This window comes from Tamandua tetradactyla, chromosome 19 (genome assembly GCF_023851605.1).
Source record: "Tamandua tetradactyla isolate mTamTet1 chromosome 19, mTamTet1.pri, whole genome shotgun sequence".
Classification (NCBI taxonomy): Eukaryota; Metazoa; Chordata; class Mammalia; order Pilosa; family Myrmecophagidae; genus Tamandua; species Tamandua tetradactyla.
This window is the reverse complement of record NC_135345.1, coordinates 24,021,523-24,042,662: the sequence shown is the minus strand read 5'-3', so window position 1 is coordinate 24,042,662 and position 21,140 is coordinate 24,021,523. Positions and strand designations below refer to the sequence as shown.

Here is a 21,140-nt window from a genome sequence, read left to right as displayed (position 1 = left end):
CAACATGCAAACTGTAGGAGGGTGGGCAATGCAGCTGTTCTTGGTAGCTTGTCTTCTGGCAGGTCGACGAGAAAATAAGATTGCTGCTGAAGTCCCTGACTTGGCCCATAAATAGTGGCAAAGTGCTCAGTTTTGAAATGCCTGTGTAGCTCACGGACTGTGCGTTATGGCTGGGATGCTAATGGTTTATGTGGCCTGCAGGTGACAGGAAGATTTCTGCAGGCAGGGCTATGTTGTAAATTCCGTCTGCTGCGGCTGCTGCCTATGGATCAGAGGTGGTTTCTAAGTGATCACAGGCTTTTTGAGTTACGACAGGGGGCGCTGAGATGAATGATGGGTTGACCTAACACAGCTGTTGCTTCCATCTTGTGGTATTCCAGAGTCTGCAGAAAACGAAATCGTGCTATGGAGATTTGGGGATTAGAAATGAGGCCCAACTTGTGTGACAACGTGTGCCGACTCTAAGAAATGCTTACAACTTTTAGGTTACTGTTCCAGAAAGGTGGTGGATACGTGGATAATTCATCCAGCAAATGTTGATTTTCCTTATTACTACTATTTATTATTAATAGCAATCAAGTCTTGTTCCTACAAGGCTTAGTTCCACTGTGTCCTCATCTCTGTCGTCTCAATTTATCTTCACATCAAGTGGCAGATATTTATGGAAGGGACAGTAGGGACAGTAACCTTATTTTTTTGAAGGGTGTGGACACCGAGCTTCTTTGTGAGATCTGTTTTGTGCTGTTGCAAGCTAATTAAAAAGACGTATTCTCTGCCCTTTAGGTGCTTTTATGCAAGAGAGATGTGATAATCACACGTGGTAAAGGTGTACCAGCCATCCTCCAAAAGGCTCGTCTAAAAATTAGGGGGAAAAAAAGAGGGGACTACTTTTGCTCCTTGCTCATCTTGGTGAACTTTTTCTTGGAGAAATAATTGGTGCATAGCAGCAGCAGCCAGTGGCATTACTTTGTGCTTGGTCCTGCCCTAATTGGCACTTCCCACAGAGTCGCTTATTTAATAGTCACAGCAACCTGATGACATCCATATAGTATTAGTTCTCTTTTATTGAAAAGGAAACTGAGGCACAGAGTGAGCCCAAGGCCATGCAGCTGGTAAAAGCATAGGCAGGACTTGAATCCAGGCCACTGGGCCTTCCTGGCAAAGTGAAAGCCTCTCTACTTATGGCGATGTCATTACTTTGTGATTACAAAAGGCAATCTCACTTGGCATAGGTGTAATCCTTTCAGAGGAATATAAAAGTTTCTCCCCCTTTCCCCCACCATGATTCTTTACCAGTTTTGCTGCAGAGATTTTTTGTCATTGAATATATATTTTTAATTTAGTGTAGAAGAGGTAAGAAGAGAACCCTGTTGGGGAATGTGGCTCAGTTTTGAGGATGGTCTCTCCAAGGGTCATTCAGAAATCAATAGCAAAGGATGCAACAGAATCTTCTCACCTAAAGAAGGACAGTGTCAGAGCATGGTGGAGTGATGAGAGGTGGCATTTGAAGGTCTGAGTTTGAGACTTGGAAGAGTTTTTACTCCTCTAAGAATCCTGTCTGAGCTCTTGTTTCATCACTTGTAAAATAGGGACAATGATACTCTTCCTGCCTGTTTCTTTATGTTCCTTGGGCATGTGGTTTGTTCTCCCCTCTCAGCCATGGCATGTGCTACTCCTTCTATGGGAAGACCCTTCCCTCAGATCTTCGCATTGACAGCCTGGTCCTCATCATGCTCAAAAGTCAGCTTTCAATAAGTTCTTCCTTGGGTGCATGGGTGGTTCAGTGCTAGAATGCTCACCCTCCATACAGGAGACCTGGGTTTGATTCCCGGACCATGCATTCTCCGCCCCCCATAAAAATAAAGTTCTTCCTTGACTCGTATGCCTAACTGGCAGTACTCTGCTCTATTCCATTGTTTCTTCCACATTCTTCATAGCACTTATTGCTTTAGAAATTATTTTTTTACTTGTTTACTTGTAACTATGATTGTCTGTGGCTCCACCCCTCAATACACTAGAGTGTCAGCTCCTGAAGGCAGACACTTGTCCATCTTGTTAGCCATGGTAATCCCAGTGGTCATAGAACCATGTCTGGGCTGCAAAAAATATCTGTTGAAAGAATGAATGCACACATGAATAAATGAGTTATCTAGTTTGGAAGGCTGTCCAAGATAAAATAAACAAAAATCATATATACGAAAACAATGAAAATAAGGGGACCTATTTGCTAACGAGTTTTAAATGCAACCATGCTCCCTATCAGGAAACTTGCTTAGGTGGCTGCATAAGGACTTTTTGTCATCTGCTTGCCTTAGGTCCAATAATTGGAATGCAAGATAATAGGTAATTTAAAATTTAAGAAGCCTTTCCCCCCATTATCCTCACCATAAGGCTGGAATTGAGTAAGTAAATTTCTTGGATATGTTCTTGATCGGAATTGAATAAAAATCAATGTAAAGTGAAGCCCAAAGCCTACCTTCAGATCTTCCTGTAGACAAAGTTTCACGTCTCTGATCTTATCAGGGAGAACAATCAAAGGAAAGATGTGCTGGGTCAGTTGTTGGATAAAAGGGAACTCAAGAATAGCCATTAACGATTTTCTAGTACCTTGTCAGCATTAAAGTGCTACATCACTACGAGAAGAAGACAGTTGTGTTTCTGGTAGTCATATAGAGTTTCATTTTACCGGGGCTAGTTGGAGAATTTCAGGTACACTGCAATTTTGCATTCCACTTGAATAGGAATAATATGAAACTTGGTTGATAGGGTTCAGCATCAGAAAACCCTTGGGATGTGAGATACATTTTTTTAATTAAATTGAAATTGAGGTTTACTTTTATGCATCACATAGGCAGAATGGTGAACCCCAAGTTATTCAGTTATTTACAAGCCATAAGATTTTCCTAAACTTGTATGACTATCTCTGCCACCTACCCTTTACCAGAAAAATGTTTATTTAAATATTGTACCATCCCCACAGCACTTTTATTATTTACCGATTTAAAAAAATGACATCATTACTTTTCTTCTGAATTTTTTAAAGCGACAATTGTGCAATTAAATTACTGAATTCATTTATATTTAATTGTGCTTTTGGTTTTAATGTGCTATTGGACGGCGTTTCTTTCTGAGGTTGTTAGTTTTCTATGCAACACAGGAGAATCTAAGGCTATATCAAGGAAATATATTACATGGGCAAGACAAAGTCTCATTAGTGTTATTTATAGCATGCTGAAACCTCATTAGGGGAAGGTATGCTGGATTCAAAAATGCATTACCAGGAACAGTTTATTTTTTGTACTGGAGAAATTGCTTTTATTGTGTTTCTTTGTCACAAGCATAGTGGCTACTGGACGTTTTGGTTTCTTAAAGTATGAAATAAATTAAGTTAGAAGAAAAGAGTAATTAATCCACTAGCAAGTATAGCCTTATCATATTAACAGAACAGCCTACACATGGTTCTAAGAAATTTCTATTTACCCACCTACCTTACCCTAGACCAACCAATAATTTATAATTTGTTTCTCTTCAGGTACAAAGCAATATTTTTCAGGGCAGTAGTTTGCATCTTAAACAGTAATAATGTGCTTTTAGTGCATTTCAAATCAGGAATGAGTGAAACTTGAGGGGCCAAGTCACAAATTGCCCAATTTGGGAAGTTCTATTTGTTCTAATGTGAGCCATATATTCAAGCCTGCGTAAATATTGTCCAAGAGGCATACTGGATGGCTGTGATCTGAGGCAAATGGGAACAAAAGAATGAGTCCTTGATTTGTCAGGCTCAGAAATGAGACTCATTTGAAGTATGTGGTTGCTACTACTTACCCAGCTGCCTGTTGAGGTGGAGCAAGAAGACTTTGGAAAATCACAGTTAAAATTCTGTTTCTTTCCAGGTCTCTGCTTTGCTACAGGATGGGATAGTGGAAGTAATTCAGACCCAGCTACTGCTTTTTCTGCCCTATTACTATTCTGACTGTGGTTGTTCATTGTCATCTGTCTTTGGGTGAAAGACTGTATCAGTTAGGAATTTTTTTTTCTTTTTTTTTGGTATAAGGTTCAGAAAACCCTACTGACAGTTGTTTCAGATATAAGTACATTTATTATTTACATAACAGGAAATACGTGGTTCTAGGGTTTGTTCATTAGTGCAGCGATGTCATCAAGGATCCATTTCTTTCCATTTCATTGCAATGTTATCCTCAGTGTGTGGCTTTTTCTTTTCATGTTTATTGCCACATAGTCTCAAGATAGCGCCAAGCATCATGTCCTCACAATGGTGTTGCTAGCAGGAAGGAAGAACAGTAGAAAAAAGCTTGTAAGTTTTTCCTTTTTTTTTTTCATAGAAGAGACGCTCCTTCCCCTCAAGCCTATGGGTTTCTTAAGTTTCATTGGCCAGAACTGGCTCACTTGATCCCTCCACCCCCAAACAGTTGCTGACAAATAACAATAGAATTACCATATTGGTCTAGGGCACAGAGAGAGAGTCCTGCTCCCTAAGATCAAGGGTTCTCTCTGGAGGGAGAACGTGCAGTTATGGCTATTGGGTAATCAAGATCCAACAGTCACTGTTTGCCTTTAATGCCACAGAGCAGTTTATGAGATTGTTTTTGTGTTGTGTATTAGTCAGGGTCTTCAGAGAAACAGAACTTACAGGATATGTGTGTGTGTGTGTGTGTGTGTACATACACACACACACACATGCACACACAGACATACACATGTATGTAAATATCATGGAATTTCTTATAGGAATTAGCTCATGCAAATACGGAATTGGCAAGTCCAAATTCAGTCAGCAGCCCTCAAGTTGGCAACTTCAATGAAGGTTCTAATGAATTCCCCAGGAGAAAGAAGCTGACTGGCTGAAGTAGAGATAGAAATTCTTCTTTCTATGTTGAAATCCCTAGTTCTCCCTTTAATGCCTTCAAATGATTGGATGAAACTTCTCTCATTGCTGAAGACAGTCTCCTTTGTTGATGTTCGTTTTTTCAGCCATGGATGCAATCAACTGGTCGATGATTTAAATCCATGAGTTGCTTGCTTATATAACAACTGGACACCTTAACCTAGCCAAGTTGACACATGAACTTAACCATCACAGTCCGCCCTTTGTCAACCTGGCACACATACACCTCTTCTTAAGCCCTACTTAATCTCTAAATGAAACATTAACACAGCCATACTTTTGCCTAACTTAACTACCGTACTCACAACCAACACACCAACCCTTTCCCTAGAAGAGATACAAGTCCTTGGGTAATATTCACTTTTAAATTTGGTAACATGAAACTTAAATACTATGACATAAAGGTAATACAATTCACATTATGTGATAAGGGGGTGCTTTAGGAAAGAAAACAAAGATATTGGCTTAATGTATATATACAAACATATTAATAACAAACAAGGAAGAAATACTCATAACAGTTATGGTTCTCATTTTCTGCAGCTGATCATATGGTTGTAGCTCATAATTATAACTACTTTCTTCACTATTCATTCCGTATTCCCTTTTCTATCAGCAAGCACCTCAACTGACCAGGGTTCTTTACCTGATGGGGTGACCCAAACCTTCATTCCTGAAGGATCTTTATTATTAGTCCACCCTAGATTGGCTTGTTGCGATTTACCATTGACTTTAATCGCAGGGCATGGTAGTACTAAGAGACATCCTAGGGGATATCCTTCATTCCATGCAAACTCATCTTTACTTCCATTGTGTAGTTGCAGTGTTATTTCCCCTTCATATTCATGGCCAATCACCCAGCCAGTATAGTAATACCCTTCTTTGCCTGTTAATTAATTCAGAGTCATGAGGAACATTAAGTGACTTAGTGGCAGTCTTAATTTCTAGTTCAATGGAATCATTGTTGTGTCTCCAGGAAGCACTTCTTTTTGAACTAAAACTTGTAGACCAGTACAGCTTAAAGTTGTGGGGATAGGAAACAACCATTTTCTAGTGGATCACTAAGCATAATAGTGAGTGGTGCCAATCCCATTTCTACCTCCTGATTCCTGGATCCATGAATCCCAGCTAATAGAGAAGCAGTCATAGGAGAGGAGGCTGATTTAGAGCATAAACAGCCTCCTGGAGAATGTTACCCAAGTTCTGCATGGTATTGTCATCCAGTTGATGCAATAATTGAGTCTTTAAAAGGTCATTCCACCATTCTATGAATCCAGCTGCTTCATGATGGTAAGACAAAAGAATCCCTTGAGCTTGTGTCAATTCCCACACTTCATTTGCTGTGAGATGGGTTCCTTGATCAGTAGGAATGATGTATCGAGTACTGTGATGGAGTATAAGGCATTCTATAAGTCCACAGGTGGTAGTTTTGATGGAAGAATTATATGCAGGGAAGACAAATCTGAATCTTGAGAATGTGTTTATCCTGGTAAGAACAAAACACTATATCTTCCATGATGAAAGTGGTCAAATATAGTCAACATGCCAACAGAGAGCAGAATGATCACCTTGGGAAATGGTGCTATATTGGGAACTGAGTTTTGGTCTCTGCTGTTGATAGATTGGGTACTCAGCAGTGGCTATAGCTATGTAAGCATTGGTGAATTGGAAGTTCATATTGCTGAGCCCATGCACAACCTCCATCCCTACCACCATGGCCTCTTTGTTCATGGCTGGGAAAAAAGGCAAATTGCTATCCTCAGAATGGGTCATCTCATCCACTTGATTGTTAAAATTCTTCTGCTGAGGTAACACTCTGATGAGTAGTCACGCAGGACACAAATACTTTCATGTTTTTTCTTTTGCTCATTTTTAGAAAGGTTTATCCAGATAATTCTCCCCCAGACCTCTTTATTTGTCACAATTTTCCCATCATGTTTTTTCAAGGTTTCTGACTATCCAGTCAAATCATTGACCATAGTCCATGATGCACTCATACATCTGGCCATTTCTCCTTCCAAAGAAGTAGAACAACCAGGTGCACAGGTCAAAATTTTGCCCACTGGGAAGGTTTCCCTTCATCACTGTCCTTCAGGAATGTCCCATAAATAGGCTGTAATGCTGCAGCTGTTCACTTTCAGATGGTACCTGTATATTGTGCAGAACCATCTGTATAGCCTGAGTGAGTTTTCTCTTCCCCTGTCAGTTTATCATAAGGAACACTCCATGAGGGTATAGCTGTGGGCTGGGATAGAGAAGGTAATGTGGCTGGAGTGGAGAACATGGGCATTTGAGCCACTTCTTTGTATAATTAACCTGTGCCTTCAGGACCTATGCAGCCCAATCTCATATATAATACTACTTCCATTTGATGATGGAATACTGCTGTGCATTCCAACTTTTTGGTTTGATGAGTCAGACAACAATCAGTTCTTCATAGACAACTCAGGCCTCATGGCAATGTGGTAGCCCATGACTAAGTGTTAAGTCTGTACTAGGGCCCAGCGTTCGGCCAAAAGCTATTTCTCAAATGGAGATTAGTTTTCTGCAGAGGATGTCAGGGTTTTGTTATGATTCTTAAGTGCTATGATTCTCCTCTAGGGCCTTGCAAAGGCTTTAAACAACTTCTTTATTTGCTATTGTAACTTTCAGCACCAATGGGTCTGTTGGGTCATATGGCCATAATGACAGAGCAGCTGGTAAGGCAGCCTGGACCTGTTGCAGAATCTCCTGCTTTTCTGAATCCCACTCAAAATTAGCCACTTTTCAGGTCACTTGCTAAGTGGGCTGGAGTAGCATACCTCAGTGAGGAATATGCTGCCTCCAAAATCTAAAGATGTGTCTGTTTTGACTGTAAAAGGGGATAGATGCAACAGCTTATCCTTCACTTTAGAAGGGATATTTGACATGCCCCACATCACTGGACACCTAGAAATTTCATGAGGTAGAAGGCTCCTGAATTTTTATTGGATTTATCTCCCACTTTCTGGTAGCCAAATGCCTTACCAGTCAGTCCAAAGTAATTGCTACTTCTTGGTCATTAGGTTCAAACAGCATAATGTCTTCCATATAATGGGCCAGTGTGATGTTCTATGGAAGGGAAAGGCAATCAGGATCCCTGTGGACTAGATTACTACATGGGCTGGATAGTTCCTATACCCCTAGTTAGGATAGTGAAGGTGTTTTTCTAGCTTTGTCAGCTGAAAGCAAACTGTTTTTGGTAACCTTTACTGATAGTTATGAGAAAAAACACCTTTCTAGATCAACAGCTCTAAACTAGGTACCAGGGGATTTGATTTACTCAAGCAGTATTATTACATCTGGAAGAGCAGCTACAACTGGAGTCACCACCTCACTGAGTTATGATGACCCGCTGTCATCTTCCAAGATCTGTCTATTTTCTGCTCAGGCCAAATGGGAGAGTTGAATGGAGATATAGTGTGAATTACCACCTCTGTATTCTTCAAGTCCTTGAGGGTGGCACTAATCCCTGCATTTCCTTCAGGAATATGGTACTTGGTTTACTATTTCCTAGGTAGTGGCAGTTTTCTTGGGGCTACCACTTGGCCTTTCCTTCTATAATAGCCCTCATTCCACAAGTCAGGGAACCAATTGCTTTCAGTTGCTGTCAACTTTCATGGGCTAAGTATGTCAATTCCAATTATGCATTCCAGAACTGAAGAAATAATCACAGAGTGGGTTTGGAGACCAGTGGACTCACTGTGTGATGTACCTAAGCTGAAACTCCATCTATGACCTGACCTCTGACTATTGGACCACAGTGAAGTTTTAGGTCTCTTGGAATTAATGTCAGTTCAGAGCCAGTATCTAATTATCCCCAAAGTGTCTGATCATTTCCTTTTCTGAAGTACACAGTTATCCTGGCAAAAGGTCCCTTTGGGGAAGGCTGTGAGGAAGATTAATATAAATTTTTGGTCGTGTAGCAGGGTCTTCCCCCAAGGGACCAGGCATTCCCTTCATTCAAGAGGACATGGGTCTGTTAACTGTCTCAAGTCTGGGAATTGATTGTTGGGGCATGACTATGTTTTTGTGATTCAAGTTAGAATTTTGTTTTCTTTAGTAAAACAACTTTTCTGCCTGTATAGATTAAGAATTTAGTTGACTTCCCATATATTTCACTTCTAGGTACTGCATGATTCTACGAGCTAACTAGATCTCTGTGAGTCAGACTATTGATTGCTGCTTTGAGTCTACTGTCCATTATGGTAGCCACACCAACCTTGTCTTTGGTTTTTAAGTGCTGTCTCTTGGCTTCTGCCAATCCAGAGTCCAGTCATCCCCCTTGTGTTTAAGGGTGCAAGTTCAGTAACAGCAGTTACCACAGTAATATCTGACTTACAGAAAAGAGTGACTACAGGGCTCTTCAGGGACTATGTTCTCACAAATTTATTACTCAGAGTCCAGAGGAAAGATGTGTCCTCTGGACATTTCTGAGGTGAGAGAGCAGATCTTACATGATAAATCCACTGTAACATCCCAATCTCTGTAAATTTTTGGATCCTATGATCTACCTTACATCAAGGATATTCTGGCATTTCATCTTCTGGCAATGTAGATCACTTTTTGGTCCATGCTTCAGCTAGTCACCCAAACAGTTACAGCCCTTTCTAACCTCTTGAGTCACAACACTGAATCCAGAATCGATGCTTAGTGGGACCATATCAGTAAATTCATCCTGGCCCAAATTTACATTCCTTCCACTATTATCCCATACCCTCAATGTCTATTCCCACACATATTCCCCTGATTTCTGTTTCTATAAATTGGAAAAATCATGAAGTTCTTTTGGATTCTAGTATACTGCCTCATGGTCACATTTTGTACCTCATTTTCAAGGGCCTGTTGGGACTTCAGTGTAGTTATAGGTCTGGAAAAAAAGAGGATTGGTAGAGGTGGGTTGTGAGAATTGTCTTGCAAGCCAACAATCTCAGGGTTACAGTTTCATCTGGTGAAACATGATCGGTTTCTTTAGAGGAACCTATAAAAATATTTCCTGAAGGGAGACAGTTTATCAGGCACAGCAGGGTTAATCTCTTGAGTTGGAGTCCGGATGACTGATTCATCAAGGTAGACTTTTATAAATCCATCTGGCAAAGAAGGCTCAGCTGAATCTAGGATTTCAATGCCCCTGTTGTCATCATAATCGGCTATATGTCCCTGATTCCAATTTTTAGAGTCTCATTCCTTACCCATCAATGCTTTCACTCTGCCAATAGATATTCTACAAGGTTGGGAATTTGCCTTTTGTTGCAATTCAGCCACTTGCACAATGAGACTCTGGTTTTCAGAAATCTCAAGTCTGTGGCTATAAGAAATGAGTTTCTTTCAATGCACATATAGAAACTTTCATGCCCTTCATGTGGGGTTTGAGCTTGCATTTTGAGAACTTGAGCTCTTTGCTCTCTTTAACAACTGATCAGACATATTTAGGAATAACCAGTCAATTTCTTTAAATTTTTAACTCCACAGTCTCTGTTAATGTATCAAATAAACTCTCATCTAGAGTCTTGCCCCTTAAAAGCATTTAAGTAGCAATATTCAGTGGTGATATTTTGTGTATCTATTATTGCCAATTCATGCTTTGGTCTCTCAGTGCCATCTTAATCATTTGTAATATAGTCATTTGTGGTTTTTAATCTAATCATGTTAGAGAATCAATTCCACAAACCCCAGAACAAATTCAGAAAACTCATTCCTAAGATTCTGTTTTTCAAGAACCATTCTCAGTATCAAAATCTTTATTAGAGTTCTCCACAGAAGCAGAACCTACAGGAGATTTTCTTTATCTGATCTCTATCTGTAACTGTATCTATCACACTATCTCTATATATCTCTCTGTGTGTAAATATTATAAGATTTATTATAGGTATTGGCTCCTGCAACCATGGAATTTGAAAGACAAGTTCAAATTCCACAGGGTTGGCTGCAAGTTGGGAATTCCTAAATTTTGATGAATTCCCAGGGGAAAGGAGCTGATTGGCTGAATTATAGATAGTCATTCTTTCTAACTGCTGAAATAATCAATTTTCCCTTTAAGGCCTTCAAATGATTGGATGTGACTACTAACATTGTTGAAGGCAAAATCCTTTGTTTTTTTGTAGTTTTAATTAGTCATAGATGCAGGCATCTGGCTGATGATTTAAGTCCATGCAATATTCTCACATCACACATTCCAGTGCTTACTTGACCCAGCAACTAGACACCATAGCCTAGTCAAGTTGACACATGAATTTAACCATCACAGGTAGTAAATACTTCTACTCATCATATTTGTGATCATGTTTTCTGGGCCATGAAATAGAGAAAATGTTCTCATACCTCCTTCCTTCCTTCCATCCTTCCATCCATCCATCCATCCATCCATCCATCCATCCATCCATCCATCCATCCATCCATCTGTCCATTTACCTGCCTACCTACTAAACATGTGAAGAGTACCTGTCTCTTACTAGGCATATATTAACTGCTTTGTGGAGACAGAGGGGTAAACCAGGTATGGATTCTGCTCTAAAGGGAACTATAATACATTTGGGAGATTAGACACATGCCCAAATAAGTGTTATTCAAGAGAGAAAATTGTAATTGACCTGGCAGTTCAGAGCTGAGAGAAGCAGAGAATCTTTCTGGAATAAGATGGTATTTGGACATTTTATGTCTATTTAACACCCATATTAGACTCAATAGACCTTTGTGCAGCTTTCTCATTTAAAAAGTGGTTATTTTTGACAGCTTTTTTTTGCCTCAGCTTCCTGTGGCTATCGATGACATATCTATGGGTGGAGTGGTCTCTGTTTGGGAAGGAGAGGTGATAGGGCAAGAGATGGATCTTGACGTTCTTTTGCCTCACTTGATAATGAATGCATGTGAATTTGAGGATGAATTGGGTGGCTGGTTTTGATGAGATTGTTATTGGACTTATGTCACCAATGACAACAAGTGATATACCCAGGGCAAGATCACTAAAGTAAAAGCCAAGGAAGAAGTAGAAACCATCAGCCACATTAACAGTGATGAATGATTATGGCATGGATGTGTTCTAATTTTTTTTTCCCTCTTGGAAGCAGACAGCCCTATACCTGTTGCATTTCCAGGACAAAGTGGCATAAATTTCTCCTAGGCCATCTGCAAATGGCTTAGATGACAATGTAGACTTGAAGTCTGAAGCCATTTATGACAGAGAAGTAAATTTGAGGCTTATGGGTCAAATACAGCCTGTAGTCTTATTTTCTTGAGTGCAAATGGTGTTTCAAGAAACATGCAACTTCAAATAAAAACTCAGATTTTAGACTTCTCTCTCTCTCTTTTTTTTGTATGTTACATGGCGGACTCACATTTCATTATTTTTTCATGTGAATATCCCTAGGCTTCTCTTTTAAAACTGGAAAGATCTAAAAATTCTGGGCCCACATTTCCATACAGCCATAATTTCTTCCATAGTCTGAAAAGAAGAAACCCCAATTCCTTTAAACCCATGTGCCATATGCTATTGTTTGTCACAGTCCCTACCATTCTCTTTTGTCTTACACTGGCCCCACTTTTTTCATTTATATTCCCTGGCTAACAATGGAAGTTTTGGAGTTTGGTATTCTTGATTTAAAGATTTTAGTTCAGATGTAGGCATAGCAAAGCAGATAAACTCTACCCATTTGGAAATTATTCTACTCTTATTGTCTTTCAAAGTCCTTAAAGCAAAGCTTGGTACATTTTTCTAAAGGTTTTATTGTTTGTTTGTTTGTTTTATCTAAAGTCAAGAATAACTTCATATTTGAATTGCTAATAGCTCCCTTTATAATGTGTTGACATTTCAGCTAGTTTTAAATGGAGAAAAACTATTCGGGCAGAGTTAATCTAGCTAAGTGTAAATTAATATGTTTCTTCAGAACTATACTATATATTTATATGGGAGGCATTTTGTAAAGCAATTAACTCTTTCTAGACCTATTAATAAAAGATCCCAAGTGACCTGAAAGAGTTAATCCACTGCCTGAGTATGCAATTAACTTCTTTGGGGCACTGCAAATTACAATCTTAGAAAATTTGGCCAAGTTATTGCAGTTGTTACTATTGCTGTTAAATAGTAGTAATAATGGATTTATGTAGTACCTTGACACCACAGAGCTAAAACAATTACATTTCAATTTCAATTTAATTTAATGTGAAACCATGTTTTGTCTAATCATTGTCACTAATTGCCATCCTTTGAAAGCTGCTTCCACAACATTTTTATTAATGGGCTGGTAGCAAGCTGGCTGTTTGGAAGTTTCTTATGACTTTATGTATGTCAAAAATATCATTTTCAATATATTTAGGAGCGGATGTATATGTAATATATGGTCTATTGCAGACAAAACATCTCAGTGAAGTAACCATGTCTTTAAATCAAATGTATCTGGAGAATGTTCATGAAGCTAAGATGAACACTTTGAATAATGAACTCGATATATGCAACAATGAATAAAGTTGCCCCTACTTCTGTTAGCTAAAAATCCCTATTAACAATCAATATGCACTCAATAAATACCCAGAGATCAAATACTGTTGTAATCAGTAATGTTTGCAATAATCTCCCTGGAGCAATATGAGAAATGTGATATCCAAGTATACCAATGAAAGATTAAATACCTTAAATGCTTTCTCCCCTATGTCCCTATATACAAGAAATGATCTGAAAGTCAATGGGAAATTAGACAATATATAAGTTGTTTATATTTAATGGCTAGACCAGAATGATGTAGTGCTGGGCTAAAAGGTTGGAGGGCCTCAATTTGAGACTTGATTCTTCCACTTTGTAACTATAAGACCTTGAGGAAGTTACTGAATTTTACTGATCCTTTTCTGTTAATTTTTAAAAATGAAGAGAGATATATATCTCATAGGTTCTTGAAAGGTTTAATAAGATTATTTACATATTTGCATATTATTAGACACATTGTAGATGCTCAAAGTACTTGTCAGATGTTAGTTTCCTTTACTTTTACATGAAGAAAAACTTCTTTTGTATCTTGTTTGTTAGTAATCCTCCAGAAATGGGTCAACCGTATTGTACCAGGTTCATGAAAGTGACGCTATTGTTCCTACATTTGTTTTTTGCCTTGTCCAAAAATGCCTATATGGCTACCAACACCTGGTTCTTCTGTCCTATTGATTATTTTCCTGATGATTTGGTGATTCTTGTTGCAGAACTGGTGGAAAAGTAGGTGGAATTGGAGCTGAGACCTTAAGTTCTATAGCCGGTGGTGGGTTAGACAGGTCTTTGTTTAGTATGTGCAGTGCAGGCAATAAAGAAGTTTCGACCTGACACCATGCTCAGGGCAAGCTCTTTCTAAAAGCCATGAATTTGAGACATTTGGAAGTGAAGCATGGTAAATGACCTTTTAATTTAGAATCCAGTATTGTTTTTATCACCCTAGGGTCATCATCATACACAATGCCTTAGGTTTTCCCACCCAAGGCTAAGTCCTGTGGTCTGGTTAGGTAAAATAGGACCAGATGGCTAGGTGAGGCCACTGCAAAACCCAGGAGCTTGGGCTTGTTGCGGTAGACAGCAGAGCTCCAGGGCAGACAGAGAAGTGGTGTCGAAGGCAGTGCAGACTGGTTGCCACCTGTGAAAAAGAGGAAAAACACAGGGCAGAGTTGGAGATGCCTGCTGGGAGGTGGTTGCTGGGAGGCCATCTTCCTCTCACGGCTCACCACCTCCCTAAGCTCCTGGGGCTTCTTCCTTCTCCTGCTTCTCTGTGGGGATGCTGAGCTCATCTGCAGCAGCTGGAGAGGAGGATCTCTGGCTCCATGCCACCACTTATAAGGAGGCGAAGGTAAACCAAAGACTGTAGTTTCAACAACTGGGACTCCATGTTCCATGTTTTTCCTACCCCTCCGCTTTTCTCCCCACATTCTTTAACTTGCTTTCTCTCTCACCTCATTGTTCACATCTATCAAAGCCTAGGAAGGAAGAGAGATGTGGGTCACCTACTACTCTGCATTTATTTTCAAGGTCGATTGTGGGGATCAATAATTGAACAGTGAGTTTTAAATATGAAGTGCCATATAAATGCTAAATAGACTTGTAATTGATGGGGACTCTAACATTTCAGATGCCATAAGGTGGGATGGGATGAATAGACACAAAGGCTTATTCCATAAATACCATGACAGAATAACAAATTCATTATTCAACAAATATTTATTGAGTGCCTCCTATGAGCAGATATTATGGCAGGTGCTAGTTATACAGAGTAAGCAATTGACAAAAACAACGGCAAACCTCTTCCCAGCCCACCCAACGAACTTACATTCTGGTGGAAGAGATAGATGATAAGCAAAAGAATAAGTGAAATATATAGTATTACATATATATTGAGTGTTGGGGAGAAAAAATAAAGCAGGAGAGGGGTAAGGAAGGTAGAAGAGTTGTAGTTTTTAAAAGGGTGGACTGGGGGTGGGTGCAGTGGCTCAGCAGGCAGAGTTCTTGCCTGCCATGCCAGAGACCTGGGTTCGATTACCAGTGCCTGCCCATGTTAAAAAAAAAAATTAAATTAAAAGGGTGAACTGGAGAAGGTCTAGTTAGGGCCATATTTAATAATTCATTTTTACCGAGGAGTTTAGATTTTCCAAATTAAGATCTGTTTCAATCCAGGATAAAAACTACCTTTTCTGTTGGATGAATATCGTTTCTAACAATGACATGTATGGTTGTAGCTGTGTGTATGTGTGATTTTTTTTTATGGTTCCTGATCAAGATTTCACTGTGTTCACCAGTACTTCCAGATTCTACTAATTTGCTAATATCTTTATAAATTCTTTCTAGTGTTTTCATTCTTCCTCCTTCTACCACTTCCTCTCAACATATCTCTTCTGTTCCTTAAGTTTAGTTGCACCTTCTGGCCAAAGTCACCCCTGTATATGTGCCTAGAAGTCACTGGATCCCAGTGGGTCCTGGGAACTCATGAGTGCCTGTATATTTCAAATTCAGAAGTCCTGGGAATTCATGAATGCATACAAGGCTCCTCTGGGTATGCATGTAAATGTGCATGGCTGTGATATGACAGTTAAGAGCTCAAGATCCCAGGATGGAGTCACATTGAGATCTTGGGAAAATTATTTAACTTTCCTGGACCTCAATCTCCTCATCTGCAGAATGTGCATAATGATTTCCGCTTCAGAAGGATGTGGTGTGAATTGGTCTTCAGCATAGTATTTTTATCTTTGAGCTAGAATGTATCAGGGAAATGATCTGTTTTAATGTCTTTCAAGCTTATTATTGTTTATTTTAATCAATATAAGGAATCTAATTCTTCCCAATGAAATCTGACATAGAATCCTAGTACACAAGAAAGATAAAGAGGAGCTACGTTGTTGAAGCGGGAGCAAGAAGACGGTGTACTCAGTTTATTCCTCTTGAGGCCTCAACCCTCTCTTCTTTCCCAATAGCAGCTTCTAAGGCACTTCTGAGAAACAATAGTATTCCTTGTATCTTTTAGACCAACCAAAACAATTTATCAATATGAGAAAGAGGTTAGCATCAGCGGCTTTCTACTTGGTAAACCCAATGGATTTCCCTCCCCTTTTATCTCTATGCAGCATTGTCTTTCAAGGAATTCTTTCATGGTGTTTTCTATGATAATGCTTCCTAAATTATAGCTTTTAAACCTTCTATGGCTCCATATTGCCTATAGAATAAAACAGAAACTGTAACCAATATTCAAGGCCCTCCATAATCAATATGATATTACGTTTATTTTTTCCCCCTGGTATGGGCAGGCTCTGGGAATCGAACCTGGGTCCCCAAATGGCAGGTGAGAATTCTTACCACTGAGCCACTGTTGCCCACACTATACTTTTTTTTTAATCCTAAATTTTATTACTGCCCTGGATTATTGCCTGAACCTGCTCTAGACTTCTCAGAATGTGTTTTTGAAGGTGAGAAGGATAAGTTATGGCTAGGGAAAGAAAAATTATGGGAGGAATTAGGAAGATTTCAAGGAGAAAGGACCATTGCATCTGGATAAGGTAAAATGGGTAGTATCTAAGAAGGTAGCGATGGTTAAGGGAGCATGGCATATCCCTGCAATGTGTTAATAGTGTCTGCGCATGTGCCTATGTTGACCCTACTACACAGAAATTAGTTGAGGTCAGGGACCAATTCATTCTTCTTCATTGGAGCCCCCACATTACCCAACTCATGACGCTGCATCCTAATGCTCCACAGATGAGTGCACACAAGGAGGAATGGCCAAATGAATTTTAAGTTTACCGTGCCTAAAAAATTTGCCCAAATAACATAGTTTATTAATCAACAGGTTAAGACCTCTGAAAAAATGAAACTAAAATAGAAATGTGTTTTTATTACTCAGTCCCCTAATGTGTTGTCTGTTTTTGCAAACAATGCAACCCTTTAATTACCATGTATTTGTATTCATTCATAATTTTGTCAGAAAAAATCCAATGTCCTATTGCAACTATCTCTTTACCCCAAATTTTTATCATGGCTCTCCCCAAAGAAAGGCATGTCAGTTATTTTTTGCCAAATAATGCCACGTTACAAAGCACTCAAAAACTTAGTGACTTATTTTTTTATGAGTCCAAGAGTCGGCTAAGGCAGTTCTGTTGGTATAAGCCAGCTCAGATGATCTAGGCTGGGGTCATGCTTGTGTCTGACCAGCAGGTTTAGGGTAACCCTGGCTCTGCTCTAAATGGCTTCTCATGCTAGCCTAGGCTTGCTCTCTTGGTAGAGGCAGAAAGAAGAGAGGATTAGTGTGCAAGACCTCTAAGCTGAGACCACACACTGTTACTTCTGCCACATTCTGTTGGCTAAAGCAGGTCAGAAGGTAGCTTAGTAAGGGGCGGGGTAGTTGACTCCACTTCTTGGTGAAAAGAGTTGCAGTCACATTGCAATGAGCATGGATGCATGGGTGCATAGAGAATTGGGGGCATCTTGACAATCAACCTGCCACATCACATCTGCATGCCTCAGTGATTTTTCTTGAAGGTAACAAGACCAGGCATTATTTCATTTGAAAGACTATTGTTTTCCTTTTCCCTCATTGGTCCTTAAACTGCAACTTGATGGTGCTCTGGTGTGTTACCGTTAGACCTGGGCCAGAAACTGCTTCAATTCTTTAAGAGCTAATTCTATATTCTGTCCTTTTCATGCCCTGTTAGTTTCTTATCTTCTAACACAGGAAATGATAGATCAGTTGATTTGTTGCCTTTGTGTCTAAAATGAGTTGAGAAAATGAAAGATATTAGGAAGTTCATCGCCATTCTGAAAGCAGATATGTGGAAAAACTAGAAGAGATATCTTTTGATTTGTTTCTTTGCTGGCTTGATTTTTAAAGGCAAAAATTAGAAGAAAGTAGAATGAGGTCTCGGGGTATTTTTTGGTTTGGGAAGGATCTAACTAGGTATGTGAGGGTGTCTATGGTGGGGGGGTGGTGAATGGAAGTGCTGATCTGGGCTATTGGAAGGCATGAGAAAGAAGGGACTGATCAATAGCTATTTTTCAAGTACGGAACATAATTTGTGTCAGGCTGCTGAAATGAGTTAGTGCTTCATAGTTAATGGCTGGGTGTACATTCTTTTATCGCAGCACTCTCCAAAATGTTTGCCATCAACAATTCTAGAAGACTGTGAGTGACTCACAGCCAACATGACTAATGCTCAGGAGCTTCATGAGCTGGGGCCTCTTCCTTGCTGAAAACCTTCCCTTTGGACATCTTGTCACAGTGTTTACATCTCTGGTTTGGCTGCCCCTCAAATCATCCAGTACTCTTGCCATCTTGTTTGGATGCCACTCATTTTACAAGTCCCTCTTCTTCTTTTTGAGGCTTTTTCCGCTCTGCCCATTCTTAAGGCCTTGCTACTTGAGGTATTCTCCATGGACAAATATGTAAGTATCACCTCAGATCTTATGAGAATGCAGTTTTTCAGGCCCCTGAATGTGCATGGAATCAGAGTCTGTATTTGAACAAGATCCCCAGGTGATTCAGAACACTTGAAACTTAGAGCAATGCTGCGTTATTCTGCAAACATAGATTCTTATCCTTCCTGTTACTTTTCCTCACTATTTTCTTTCTTAGGTCCTTTCTTTTCTTACTCGAGGTTAGAAAATGTCCCCAACTTTTTACCATCTTTTATGTCAGAGTGATTCCAAAATGTGAGGAGCTATGCTGGCATGGACTGAAAGTGCCAGAAAATAAAACAAGATATTTTCAGGGTTGTGTATTTGTTGTGGGGTTGTCTTATTCACTAAAGTAGTATGAGCCACACAGAAGGCTGAAAATTAGGTATTTACAAAAGCCAAGGCCACCCTACCTTATACTCACTGTACCCTAACATTAACCAAGCTTTTCTGCCAGAAGACCGGGTGCTGTGTGTGATAGGAGGCATATTAGAAATGTGATTCAGTTTAAATAGCTCCCACTTGAGTGAATTATACTCTTTCATTGAGTGCTTATCATGAATCACGCCCGCACACTGAGCCAAGTGTTTTATATTCACTATATGATTTAATCAGCCAATAAAACCAATGAAGTATAAGCCCCATTTTACAGATGATGAAATTGAGGCTCAGGGATGGGAAGTAAATTTCCCAAAGTTACGCAGGATCTGAAAGCAGACAGACAACATTCTTTGGTGCTATGTGACTTCTCCAAGTGGATACCCATTTCTTCAGCTCTGACTGGCTTCTCCTTAGAGTTGACCAGGCATATACTTTTGGGAAGTGGTTTTCTACTAAGCTAATTCCTAACTTTCATCCATGCCTGGGCTCAGGTGTTTTGAGTCCCCCATCCCAGGTCCTTGTCTTCATTTTCTGTTTTGGATGCCGTCTCCTTGCTGATGTCTATTCCCATGGCTTCAGACGAGATGCCACCTCTGTCTTTAAATTGTGTTTGTGGTCTTTGGAAGCTTTGCTTACTTGCAGAATCCCATCCTTTGCTTGGTCTGGCACTGGGCACTGTGTATCACAAATAACATACCTTTTTCACTGAGTTGAATCTGAGCTGATTTTTCTCTGATGGGGGGATCTTGGGTGTGTCAGAACCCCTGGTGGAGGAAAGGTTGTTGACAGAGGAGAATTTCTCTACACAGACTATTTCACCCTTTTTGCCAAGGGCCAAATTTCTCTTTAAATACAATCTACATAGAACTGAAGCTGAGATGATGGTGAGCGGGAGACAATGTAAGGTTATAAAAACCCAATGGGCAGGCAACCTGACCTGGCCTTCCAGGAAGGGGGAGCCTCCTTAACTGCTTTTGCTCCTTAAAAATCTCAGTAGTGGGACTCAACTAGAATGAAATCAGAGAACACTTTAAACTTCCTCTTCGAAAGCTATTCTGTCTTTGATTTTTCAGGACGTCTTCAACTGATTTGGGTCTATTTTTAATACCCGAGAGACATGATGTTGTAAGGAGAGCTAAATATAGGGGCCACATCCCCCTTTCTTTTATTCATTGGCCTTAATCTTCCTGGGAGGAAAAGATACTGCACATGATATTTTGCCACAGAATTGGGACGTTTGCCCTGATGGACCCTGCAGAAAGGAAATTCATAAATATTGTGTTGGAAATAAAGATAATGAATGGATTCTTTTGGAGAAAACATTAAGTGGGAGTTTATTTAAGTTAAACCTCCCTGTCAGCTGAAGGCTGGGAGATAGTTCCTCTTGTTTTCCTGAGGGTCCTCTGGGGACAGCAGTCCGCCTGTGTTACTGGGGCAAGCTTCAGCACCCCACCTATTGGAACCCACAAGAGCAAGACACTGCCAAAAATAACACATGGCATCAGAGCAGCAGCTGTAATTCCAGTTCGTTTTATACTGACAAGGCTTTTCTTTTCTTCAAAGAAAGCATTAAGCCCATCCTAACTGTGAGTGCCCGTTGGGTTAGAAGGGCAGAGAGACAAAGGCATCTTGTAGTGGTGATAAGCATGAGGGCTCTAAGATGGGTGACTTGGTTCCCTGTCCTATATGTTCTTTAGCTTCTTTGCTTTCCCACAGTCCTCCAGACTCCATCATTTCCACTTGTTTTGGGTGTACTCCAATATCATCAGTGTCTGAGATGTGGCTTGGAAAAGTCCCCAGTGTAAGTCTGGTGGCAGGAGTGTGTCATTCCCTTTAGACTGTTGGTAGCAAGGCTGATTAAGAAGGGGAAACCGCTGGGAGTGCAGTTAGAGAATGGGCTCTGGAATCACCCACTTGGTCCAGGCTACTCCTCCT

At 39.9% G+C, this 21,140-nt stretch overlaps 1 protein-coding gene across 1 annotated transcript in view; it reads left to right on the top strand.

Annotated features, from left to right (window-relative positions):
* Nucleotides 1–6,206: 6,206 nt before the first annotated feature.
* The window catches only part of PPARGC1A (PPARG coactivator 1 alpha), a 328,446-nt gene continuing 313,512 nt past the window's right edge, over nt 6,207–21,140 (top strand). Inside the window, exon 1 of the mRNA XM_077136510.1 lies at nt 6,207–6,395. The gene's annotated coding sequence lies outside the window, so the exon portion shown is untranslated. The remainder of the gene's footprint in view (nt 6,396–21,140) is intronic.